The 13,450-nt window shown below is 38.2% G+C and overlaps 1 pseudogene; it reads right to left on the bottom strand.

Moving 5' to 3' along the window:
- Positions 1-231: 231 nt before the first annotated feature.
- Positions 232-1,638, bottom strand: LOC109391933 (polyadenylate-binding protein 4-like; annotated as a pseudogene).
- Positions 1,639-13,450: the final 11,812 nt, after the last annotated feature.

The raw sequence follows: 13,450 nt of genomic DNA, 5'->3' as shown, positions 1-13,450 counted from the left end.
CCTTCCTCCAACTCTCGAGTCCGTTAAACTGCTAGAGCCTCTGTTTGGCATTCCCTCAGCAGTGCAGACTCCCACATTTGCCTTGGCCATCCAGTCCTCCAGGAGTGTTCCATTACGTGGTACAAAATAGAACTTGAGGATTGCTATCTCCTTTAGTTTCATAATTTTGCTTATTTTGATTTAAATGTGATTCTGTGGCAGAAGTTTGGGGGTGAACGGCCATGATCTTAGTTATTGTATTGGTGATCTGGTAGGCTGACTTGACTTTTGTAGTTTATGGTGGTCTGAAGGTGCTGAATGATGGTGTAGATGCTGTTCCTGCTGAGTGCTTGGTACAGCATATATCCTGAGATGGATGAAATTTGCCTTGATCACAAGCTTACCAAAATGTTCATTTCTATGTTGAGACTGAGGAAGAATGGGAATGAAGTTACTTGATGTTGCTGCTGCCTTGTGAGAGTTGAGTATAGGATTTCCTCCATCTCTCACAGCCTTTCTCTCAGTATAGTTCTTGTTCAGCAGAGCCTGGCATTTCTTCCTGCTTTGTTCAATAGCCACATACAGTGATTTAGTGACCACAATCTTTTTATTCATTCCCATGATGGCTTTATTAGCTTCCTCAGGAAATGTATAGCAAACGAAGCCAAAGCTTTGCTGTGGCCTGCCTCCCTCATGACCCTGGCACTAGTGATTGTTCCAAAGACAGAGAATTCTCATCTCAGTTATCATTAATACCAACTGCAAGATTTTTTACATAAAGATTAGCACCCTTACACCAGGTGATTTCACCCTGTTTTATTTGCTTAAATTTGTGTTTTAATTCAGATGGTCTCTCTACTTTGTTCTGTGCTCTACCAACATAAACTTAATTTCCATGAAGTACTTTTCCATTCATTCCTTTGATGGCTTTCTGGGCATCTTCAAAATTCTCAAAACTCACAAATCCAAAGCCTTTGGATTTTCCACTTGCATCAGCCATAACTTTCACACTTAATACAGAGCCAAACTCACCAAAAACCTCTTTAAGACATTCATCATCTACATCACTACCAAAATTCTTAGACATTGATAAACATGTTTGCTTGAGCTCTGGGCTTTGCTTCCCTTTCTTTGTGAGGTTTAAACTGCCCAACAAAAAACTGGCCTCTCTTTCAGTAGAATCCCATTCATCTTCGCAATGGCTCTTCTAGCATCTTCTGATTTCTCAAAATGCACAACTCTGAAATCACTTCATCCATTTTCATTGGTTACTTCTTTACAAGAAAGTGTTTTCAAAGACAGAAAGTGTATCATAAAGGGACTTATATCAATAGACTTGGCAATATTTTTGATGACTATATTGCCCAGTCCACTGTTACAAATTGGTAGGTCACACTGGGGCCACATAATACACAGTGGTTTGTCATTGATAATATCAAATTTCATAGTGTTCAAAGGCCCCTAGGCATCAGCCCACAGCAAGTTCACATACAAGTAGTAGGCCAGAGAGTGGCATGTGACCAGGTCACAGCAGACCCGAATGGACAAGATCTGCCCACTGACACTGAATTTCTCACACAGCATTGCCTCATTCACATCAGGGTGCAGGTCTCCAACGTAGAGTGAGGCCATATCAAGGCGGGGAGCCAAAACACTCATCTTAAGTTAGACCCTGATCAAGATCTTGAATGAGGGAATGACCAGGCACCAGGATTGGGCCTCTCTCAGGGGTAGGCAGTCAATAAAAGGACGAATGAAGGTCAGGAATGCCCTGCTTAGCCTCCACCACTGTCATAGAGGGAGCACATCCAGAGCACACTCAGCCAGCCAAAACAGACTGTGTGCTGTGGGTTACAGTGAGTCAGGAACATTGCCTATAAATACACAGCATCCCGGATTGTGTTGCAGTTTGTACTTGTGTGATCTCATGTGAGTAGGTGTCACAAGCCCAGGATAGGAAGGCATGGGGGCACCCTTTGATGGTGGGGCTGGACTGGGCACTACAAGCAGAAGTTCCTTGGCTTGGATGCCTTAGGCGCTCTGGGCAGCGGCCTGACTGCTCAGAGAGCTGCTTGAAGGCAGGGAAAAGCAGGTGCTTCAAGGATCTTTTATTTTCCTGACTTGCTTCCTTTTTCTTATCCCTAACTCCCTCTAAGGCGTTTGGGGAGCATGCCCAGGAAGGAGGGAGGGGCAATGTTAAAAATAATTCTCAGTGCAGACTCACTGTTCTAACAGCTTAGAGGTGCTTAGATTTTAATGTTTTTAAAATATACATTTTAAAATCTGTGTGTTTAACTGTAATCAAATGAAATGCAGAGTTCACTGTTTCCTGTGAGAGCATCAAATTTCTCTAGGCATGTTACTACTTACCTTTGGTATTTTAATATCCCAAAGCATTAAAATGTTACTTTGGAATAAATGCTAGCAGCTGAAACCTTAGGTTTTCTTGCATGTCTTTTGTAGAATAATTTTCAGGGCTAATAAGATTTTCAAGAATTGAAATATCAGTAGGAAAATGTCACATTTAGAACAAAATGAAACAACACTCTGTTATTGGATCTGTCTTGAATTGTCTGATGGAAATCTGTAGATATACTATTACTTTTCTACATATAAAAATTAGTAAGAGAAAATTAGGGGGCATTAAGGAGAATTGAGATGAATTCTCCAAAATACTCGCTGACCATCCTGGTACATGAATTCCCCAGACAGGATGTATTCCAAAGTAAAATTTTACATATATAAATGCTTTACATGTAAAGAAACTGAGAAACAGGAATGGTAGGTAACTTAACCAGACTGTACAGCTGATAAGTGTAGAAACTAGGATTTGAATCCAGACAATCTGGCACTCATACTTTCTTTTTACCCCACATTGCCTTCCTGTTATAGGGGGAAAGTTTTGCTTTTCTCTCCATATGATCTGTCACTATAGATTTCAAATTATTTAAACCTCTGCAGGACTTGAAACAATACTACCACAGATACTGAAAGAAATCTAAGGTTCTAAGGTAATACAGTGTTCATTAACACTACTAATATACTTGGCACTATCTAAAACTTTGGAACTGTTTGCAAATATACCTATTATATACAGTGAGCAGATCATTCACACTTCAATTTCACATTTGTTAAAATCAAATATTTCCTGATCAATTATACATCTTCTGAGCTTTGAAAGTGTAATTTTCAAAACCCCAAACCCAGTAAGTACACGTGGCAAGATGCTATACTTTCTGCATTTAAGCTGAACATGTACACAGACTTTGTATATTATAATATTAGATTTTGCTGTATGTCTTTTTAAAATTAATATTGGCTAAAAATAAACTTAACATTAAAAAACCTACTTCATCATATTTCACATTAAGCTCTCATTCTTCCTCATTTTCTCTGCCAAGATAGCACCCATGCTTACAGTTTATTCTGTAATTATATATATATTTATATATATATGTAATTATATATAATATAATTATCCATGAAACTATATTATCAATAAGGTTTAGCAATATATTGGGTTGTTGGAAAAGTGATGATGTATTTTGTCTATGTTTTTCAAAGGTCATTTAATTATATAAAGAACAAAGATTAATCAATGATATATTGCCCGTTTTGTTCAATAACCTTTTGCCATCTTTCAGTGAGTTTCATAATTCCTCATTCATAGAAGGACCTGTCTTTATTTGTGAAAAACTGAACAAGGTGCTGATTGACAGCCTCATCTGAATTGAACGTTATACCACGCAAGGAGTTTTGAAGTGAGTGAAACAAGTGGAAGTCTGATGAAGCAAGGTCAGGCGAGTACTGTGGGTGTTGCAACACATCCCATCCAAGTTCCAATAATTTTTGATGGGTGATCAAACTTGTGTGTGGTCTCGCATTGTCGTGATGGAACACAACTTCTTTACAATAAAAAAGCTCTGGATGTTTCTGGATGATGGATTCATTCAAATTGTCCAACTGATGACAGCGCACATTCGAATTGATTGTTTGGTTCCTTGGTAGGAGCTCAAAAAACACAACACCTTTAAAATCCCACCACACTGAGAGCATAACCTTCCTCTGATGAATGTCTGCTTTCAATATCATTCGAGGCAAATCATCACATCGGGAACAAGACCGTTTGCACACCACATTGTTGTAAACAATCCACTTCTCATCACCAGTTATCAGTCGCTTCAAAAAAGGATTGTTTTCCTCACGTTTAATGAGCGTATTTCAGATGTTTATACGCGCTGTCAAATGAACTTCTTTGAGTTCATGCGGAACCCAAATATTGAGCTTGCTTACGTATCCCAGCTTCTTCAGGTGGTCGTGAACGCTTAAATGATGGATGTTCAATGTTTCTGCAATCTCTCGTGTCATGTAATGTGGGTTTGACTCGATCAATGCCTTTATTTTGTCATCATCAACTGAGGAGCGTCTTTGAGATCAAAATCACCAGCATGGAATTTCGTAAAGCATCATTGGCACTGACATTCTTGTAGAGCATTGTCACCGTAAACTTTATGCAACTTTTCACAAGCTTGATGCACTTTCTTCCCTTTATGGAAGTAAAACAGTAAAATATGGCTAAAATGCACAGTTTGGTCTTCCACCTTCAACTTGTAAAATCTCTAAAACTCAACCAAATCACTCAATTTTTTTATAATGAAGCTAAAACTGTCATCTGTCAAATGACATAGCAATAACATAGATGCAACTGACTCTAGTACTTCCAAAAACAAACCAGTGCCATCTGTTGCAAACATGCATCATGACCTTTCCGACAACCCAATAATAAAAAATGAACTCTCACCTAGCAGCATTTTAAAATTTTTCTTGTTTTAAATTAAAGTTTATTGGGGTGGGGCCGGCCAAGTGGCTCAGTCAGTTAAGAGCACGAGCTCTGTGCAACAGGGTCACCTGTTAGATTCCCACGAGCCAGTGAAGTGCGACCGAACTGAGCTGCCACTGAGCTGCCAACAGGCGGCCGGATGGCTCAGCTGGTGAGAGCATATGCTCCTAACAACAAGTTTGCCGGTTCGACTCCCGAAAGGTATGGTGGGCTGTACCCTCCCTTCCCCCCCTGCCCCCTTCAACTAAGATTGAACACGGCACCTTGAGCTGAATGGCCGCAAACTGCTGCCGGGCGGCCAGATGGCGACTGGACTTGGAGCTGAGCTAGCTGCACCCTCCACAACTAAGATTGAAGGAAAACAACTTGGCTGTTTTCCTTCCCCAATTTTCCCACACTGTTTCCTCCCCCAACTCCCAATAAAATCTTTTTTAAAAAAAGTTTATTGGGGTGACAATTGTTAGCATAGTTACATAGATTTCAGGTGCACAATTCTGTAATACATCATCTATATATCACATTGTGTTTTCACCACCCAGAGTCAGTTCTCTTTCCATCACCATATATTTGTTAATTTTCATTAAGAGTTGTATAAACACATGCATGAATAATAGCACTACTTTTACTTAGCAGAGAAATTTAAGCTAGTATCTTCCTCCATGCAATGTCAACCACACCACTAAACATTGACTAATGTTTAGGAATGCAGTAAGCAAAAACATATTGCAAAATGTAATATGTTGAGGATCATTAACTTCATTGTGTCAATTTGTTAAAGTGCCAACTAGTGATTTTACAAATAATTAGACTTTAATTGGCAGAAACGAATTTATGTTCTTTTTACTTTTATGATGCATGTAATGATAGATGTACTGTCACACAAATTGTTGTGTTTAGGTACACAACATCTCTTAAAGAAAATGAAATATTGCATGTCAGTAACTGATCAGTGACTGTATAAAATACATTAGTGGCTTTTCTTCTTTTAGCCACTTTTAATCGAAGCTCATTCATCATGGCTTACAAAGATGGAATGTTTTCAGGTCATCTTATTGGAAAATGGCAGTGAACCTTTAAAATCAAAAGTACAAAACAATAGTTTCAGGTTAGTAAAATTGTTTTTATAATAGTAGAGATTTATATATGCTTGGGTTTGTTCCTCCTTCTCTTTTCTAAATATGTTCCTTAAAGGTAAAATTGGAAAAGAAATTTATTTTTTAATATCAGGTTTTTTACCGGTGCGTTTTTATAACACAGCACCTATAATATCATAGCCTAATGAGAAATAACTCTTCTTTGAATTTTTAAAAAATATTTTCTCTTGGACTGCTCTGCCATCAATTTTTACATATTGCAAACAAATCCCTACAAAAGGATTGAAATTAATGCTATTCCAGGCCTGATGCATAAATTCTGAAGGGGAGCAGAGCTTGGCACCCCAAAATACGAGCTCTGACAATTAAGTTCGCGAACTCATCCTAGAAAAAGTGCTACATACCTCATTGCTAAATATCACTATGGTCAACTTGAAAGTACTCCCCTTGGGAAGCTATGCAATTTGGGACGTCTTTTTCTGGAATGGCCATCAGAGCTGTCATCCTATTACCCTTGATGTCCTAAATGTCATCTAAATGTCTTCCTTTCAATATTTACTTTAACTTCGGGTAAAAAAAAGGTAATTGGGGAGCCATATCAGGTGCGTGGGGTGGGCGTTCCAGTACGGTTATTTGTTTACTGGTCAAAAACTCCCTCACAGACAGTGTCGTCTGAGCTGGTGCATTGTCGTAATGCAAGAGCCATGAATTGTCAGCGAAAAGTTCAGATCATTTTAGTCTAACTTCCACGCAGCCTTTCCAGCACTTCCAAATAGTAAACTTAGTTAACTGTTTGTCCAGTTGGTAAAAACTCATGATGAATAATCCCTCTGGTAGCAAAAAAGGTTTGCAACATCGTTGCAACAAGTTTGCGAACTTGTCAGACCTCATATGTTTCTTTGGGCATATTATTTTAGGCTGGTTAATTTCAAGACATGGCAGACATGGGAGAAGCTCTGAAAACCAAGTAGAACTTACCCTTTGTAAAAGGACTTTTGCATTTATAAGAGAAATCTCCATTTGTAAGGGTGTTTCCCTCGCTGTACCAGGCATACATTTATTATCATTGGAGAAGTCTGGGACTTAAAAGTGCACAACAACCTTAACAACTTTACCATTGTTTACTGTGCTTTTCCTGGTAACTTCCCATAGCTAACTCCTCACCCCCAACATCTTCTTTTGACTTTAGCTGAAGGTGGTATTTAAGGTGGTGGCTTCCACCACTTTGGTGAGTTACTCAGTTTTCCTCTATCCTATGTATCCAGGAGGTATACATGCTATTAATCTTTAATTTTCTTTTTCCTGCTAATCTGTCTTATGTCAATTTGATTATTAGTCCAGCCAGAAGAACCTTGAAAAGTGAAGGAAAAGTTTTCCTCCCTGACAGTGCCAAAGTGAGGAAAATAATTGAATAGCAAGCTCTCAAATATTTATACTGAGAAGGACCAGTTTTAAATAGAAAAAAAACTAATTGCCAAAATATACCTATACATTTTATAGCTAAAGCTATAAAATCTAATGTACTTTTCAGGAATATAATGATTATTTATAAACCAAAATTAATTTTAGACTATAATAAAGAATACTAATACTCTTATTATTCAAAAAATTTGGGCCCTTTGTTGACCATAGGAATCCATCTCAGCAGATATATTCCTGCAACAAATGAATCTTTGTTTTCGGGGTCAACCTTTCCCCCTTTGTATTGAAACCTGTTGGTAGACAGTGTTGACGATGGATCGATCCATCAGGTTTGTTTGTCTTAGGTGTGTTTCATCCCATTTCAATGCCAGAGTGGTTTGGCTATCTGCTCTGTGTCCATTTAGTCCCTTAGTGGGACTTTTGTGGTTAGGCTATAGCCAACTGAGCAACTAGGGGAATCTACCTTGAAGAGGTTCCTTAGGTGCCTGTTGAACCTGGAAGGTTTTTTGAGGTGGATTTTGACATCAAAAGTTGAATTAGTGAGGCTTTAGCAAAACCCCTCAACAGTGTCCCAAAAATGGCTGGTATAAATAATATAAAGGATTTGAAAAATAGGTACAAGCATTATTTCTGCAAACATTGTGTAAATCATGAGCAATTGGCAAAATACAATCAGATTTATGAGCCTAGTTAGCGTATATTTTCTTGATCCAGATGTATGTTCAAGCAATTCATGTATAGCAGGAAAATAATTCAAATCATTCTAAATTAAAGGTGGTAGTGACTTGATGTCTGATTTCCATTTTTAAAAAATATTTTTATTGGGGAATTGGGGGATGAGAACAGTGCTGGGGAATTGGGGGAAGGGGAACAGACAAGTTGCTGTCCTTCTGTTCTTCAGTCTAGTTGTGGAGGACGTTGCTTCACTGGCCCAAGTTGGCATCATCATTGCGCTCTTCCTGGGCAAGGCAGATCAGTCACTGGCTTCTGGACAGCCACTCACTGCGGCTGCTGGCCGCTCACGCTGGCTGCTGGCTACACACGGTAGCCCATGGCAACCCACTGCAGCAGGGGTTGCAGCCTCCGCCGTCACCGGCGACTCACAGCAGCCCAGCTCCAGGTTGAGCTGTTGTTCAGCATCTTAGCTGTGGAGGGCAGTGTCACTGGTCCTCATATGTGGGATCCAAACCGGGGCCCTCTGGCATCCCAAGCCAGTTCTTAACCAACATGCCACTCAGCCGGCCCTCATTTCTATTTTTTACACAGCGATCACTCGAGTCTTTATAGGGGTTTTTGGTACCTGGTTTTATAGAATATCAACAGCTTGGCAATGAGGTACATTAAACAAATAGTGAGTAGAACAACTTGAAATCCAAACTTTAAAAAGCCCTGAGCCCAGTTGGGAGCCAGCTGAAAATATCAGAAAATGTAAATCCTAACCAGCTAGTGGCACTCAAGGCAAAAGTGGAATGTCTTAAGAGATTTTGTGAGTTTGAGAAGTGTGGTTGTTTCTACTTCTACCTGGAAAGGGTTATTTAACCAGGTATAAGAGACATTACAACACAAACTCCTCCTTGGGCAGCAAGCAAATAATCTAAAGCAACTCCCTTGTTTGAGGATTACTCAAGCCAGAAGGAATCTTTGTTGAGCTCTGATGGCTCTAGTGGCTGAGTGGGATATTGTGTTAACTGTCCTAGTTAGATTTTGCATCATTATATTTAATTGAGTAGTGCCAAGGCCAGTCCATGAGCCTATAGTTCTAAGGAAGTGGTTTCTCTCACATTAATCTAAAAATTCTACCTGTCATTGTCTTGAAATAATCAACATTCAGCTATATCAAAGAAGAGTTAAGAGAAATGGAATTGAAAGAAATCAGAAACTAAAAGCAAAATAGTCTTAATATGCTTTGTATTAATGGCATTTAAAATTATGCAACTTGATTTATTTGCTATATACATAAATTAGTGTTGGAATTAAAAAGTACCACTTACATCCACAGAAGCACTAAAATCATACTCAAATTTACACAGAGATATAACAATCTGTTTACCATGCAACAAGCTGTTTGTGAAATTGTACTGTTTAATAGAACTACATTCTTATGAACATAGTACTAGTGTGTAGCAAATTATATCAATTAAGAAGATAAAATTCATAAGGGTAAAGACAATAATATCTCTGAATTTCTAAGCATTCATCTCAGTGTTAACATGGTTTCATCTAAATACTACCCCATTAGAAGAAAGATTATAAATGTTTCTCCCTCTTCAATACAGCATCATACTTTCAGAGGTGAAAAGGGTACAATTCAATTTCTTTACCATTTTTGTCCATTCTCATGTATCTGATATAGAGTTATTACAGTGTCTATACTAAGGTAGATGCTCTAAAGCAGCGGTTCTCAACCTGTGGTTCGCAACCCCTTTGGGCGTTGAACGACCCTTTCACAGGGGTCGCCTAAGACCATCAGAAAACAAAAAGATATTTACATTATGATTCATAACAGTAGCAAAATTAGAGTTATAGAGTAGCAACGAAAATAATTTTATGGTTGGAGGTCACCACAACATGAGGAACTGTATTAAAGGGTCGCGGCATTAGGAAGATTGAGAACCACTGCTCTAAAGGATCTGGTGAATTTCATTCTTAGGTTCCAGAATATTGCTGGTATTGTACAATAAGCCTGTCTGCCAGAGAGCCATGTATCTGGTTGAAATATATTGCTGGATCAATGACTGACAAGTTAAGACCAGCTGCCAATGAAGACAGACAGTTCCCTATTTGTCAGATACCAGTCTGATCTTTTCTGTCAATTAAAATTTCTCATTGAATAAGACCTGGTATCATTCTTTTCCTGTATCCTCTATAGTACCTACTAAAGTGTTGTGGGCATGAGTACCGTTTGGTGGATGCTATCTGCAAAAAAAAAAAAATTTTTTTTTCTCTCAGGGGAAGCACTGATCTGTCACATGGCATGCTTTAACTCCAATAATACAATTTACAGAGTCATTTTAACATCTAAAATAATGTCAAAGATTAATTATCCTTACTAGTAGGTTTTTTAAATGTTAGGCTTATTCTGTTTGACAGCACTTAAAATTCATTTCAGTTTTAAACATTAGCATGAGCTAGAAGACAAGGAACTCACAAGGGAAATAATATTCAAAATACTAAACTCTGTTTAGTATAATTATCCCCAAGAGTGAAGTAAGAAAATTCACAGTCTTAAGCTTACAGACTGACTACTTTCAAGATGTTATATCTATCTGAAGGAAATTTTCTCATATTTGAAATTACGCTTTTTCTTTTCACTTTAGATATTGGGAAATGGACAATACACATTCTAAAATTTTCATAATGACTGTATACAACAATGCATCTTAGCCATCAATTTTGTCTCTAAATCACCTCAATTGCAATACAGGTTCTTTTTTTTTCTTTTCTTTTGCAAATTTTTTATTAGATTCAGGTGTACAAAGCAACATAATAGACATTTACACCCTTCACAGAGCGATAACCCCCCTCCCCCAAGATAATACCCCTCTGACATCTTATATAACTGTTACAGTATTATTGACTATCTTCTTTACATTATGCTCCACCTCCCGTGACTATATATATATATATATTACTTATAGTCAACACACAATATTATTCTACTTCAACTTCAAAAAAAAGAGAAAGAAATGCAGGTTCTTCCACTTGAATAACTGATCAAATATCAATATAAGTATTAAAAATCATTCCAGAAAAATTTTTTAAATGATTCACATTTAATACAATGTACCTTTCATAAACTAGCAGCACTTCATTCTACCAGGACATACAAATTTGGTTTTATTGACTGGTCAGAAACAAAGGAAAATGCATATGGGTCCAAAACAGCATATTTTACAAGGGAAATCCAAGCGTAAGTTCTTTACAAAAAGTCAGAGTCTCCTTAATAAGGCAGGTTCATAAATTCCCTGATCTAGTCTCATAAGTTTTCCAGTAATAATTTCAAAACTAGATAATCAATGTTTACCAAAGAGAGTAGATCATAGGTTAAGCAGTACTAAGGGAAGGGCTTTAGGCCAAGGCAGGTTAAAAGATTCAACAAGTTCCGTCAATGGAGTATTGATTATCACATTGGTTCTACAAAGCACAATGGAAATGCCACAATATTGGCCAATTTTTGCATACCTGTTTTAGAATTTGTCCTGTAAAATGAATTCCCCAAACACTGTGGAGCTTTGTGGAGATATATTTAAGCAGATAAAATTCATTCTCAAAGTATTTTAGAGCTGCTGCAACTGTAGTGCTTTGAAATGGGAATGCTTTTACCCAATGAGAATATATACAACCCATCATTAGTACATTTTCATCTTTGAAAAGAGGAAAATTGGATTAAAATCCATTTTCAAAACCTGAAATAGGCCAATTAGATTAATTCCCCACTTTTGTAAAGGGAGATTACTTTAGTTATCCATTCAATTTGGCAACAATTAAAAATTTCACAAGCGATTATAAAAAGTTAAATGTGTGAAAGCAATATTAATATTAATATTTGGCTTACCTGAGCCATCAACAACTCGATAAAGCAGAGCACAGTAAATAATTTTAATAAAACATAAAATCTATACTTTCACTTTATAGTTTATTATTATTATTTATTAATCTCAAGTGTACAACACAGTGCAATCGTTATACTTTTTACCCTGCACAAAGTGACAACACCCCTCCCCCAACCCACCGCCTCACTTCCCCCCCACACAGCATACATATCTATTACAATTCCATTGACTCCACTCCCCACACTATACTCCATGTCCCATGACTATATATGTATACATATATTAAATTATAGTTGACATATAGAATTATTCAACATCAGCTTCAGGTGTACAGTGCAGTGGTCAATGAAGTGATCTCCCCAACAAGACATGTGACCATCTGACACCCTACAAAATATTTACAACATTATTAACTGTATTCCCCGAACTGTCTTTCATATCCCAGTGGCAATATTGTAGTCACCTATTTATGCTGTCTAATCCCTTCCTTTTATCCCTCATCTCCACCCCCTTCCCATTTAGCAACCATCAGTTTTTCCTCTGTGTCTTTGAGACTATTTCTGTTTACTTTGCTCATTTATTCAGTTCTTTAGATTCGACATATAAGTGAGAACATATGGTATTTGTCTTTCTCCGACTGACTTATTTCACTTAACATAATGTTCTCTTCTAGGTCCATCCATATCATCCCAAATGGTAGGATTTCACTCTGCTTTATAAAACTATAATGAGTAATACTCTATTGTATAAATGTACCAGTTTCTTTTTTTTTTTTTAAAGATTTTCATTGGGGAATTGGGGGATGGGAACAGCACTGGGGAATTGGGAGAAGGGGAACAGACAAGTTGCTGTCATTTTTTTCTTCAGTCCAGTTGTGGAAGACGTTGCTTCACTGGCCCAAGTTGGCATCATCATTGCGCTCTTCCCGGACGAGGCAGATCAGTCGCTGGCTTCTGGACGGCTGCTCACTGCGGCTGTTGGCCGCTCACGCTGGCTGCTGGCTACATACGATAGCCCATGGCGACCCACTGCAGCAGGGGCTGCAGCCTATGCCGTCACCGGCGACTCACAGCAGCCCAGCTCCAGGTTGAGCTGTTGTTCAGCATCTTAGATGTAGAGGGCAGTGTCACTGGCCCTCATATGTGGGATCCAAACAGGGGCCCTCTGGCATCCCAAGCCAGCTCTTAACCAATGCGCCACTTGGCCGGCCCTGTACCAGTTTCTTAATGCAGTTGTCTACTGATGGCCATTTTGGTTGTTTCCAAGACTAGGCTATTATAAATAGCACTGCAATAAAATAGGAGTGCATATATTTTTTCGAATTAGCGTCTTGGATTTCTCTGGATAGATACCTAAGAGTGGAATTGCTGGGTCATTTTCATTTTTTTGAGCTACCTCCATACTGATTTCCATAGTGGCTGCACCAGTCTGCAATCCCACCAACAGTGCACCAGGGTTCCCTTTTCCCCACAACCTCGCCAGCATTGGTTGTTTGTTGATTTATTGATGATAGCCATTCTGACTGGGGTAAGGGTATCTCATTGTGGTTTTTATTTGCATTT

This window comes from Hipposideros armiger, unplaced genomic scaffold, assembly GCF_001890085.2.
Source record: "Hipposideros armiger isolate ML-2016 unplaced genomic scaffold, ASM189008v1 scaffold_306, whole genome shotgun sequence".
Lineage (NCBI taxonomy): Eukaryota > Metazoa > Chordata > Mammalia > Chiroptera > Hipposideridae > Hipposideros > Hipposideros armiger.
The sequence above is the reverse complement of the archived record's forward strand: the minus strand, read 5'-3'. Positions and strand labels throughout refer to the sequence as shown.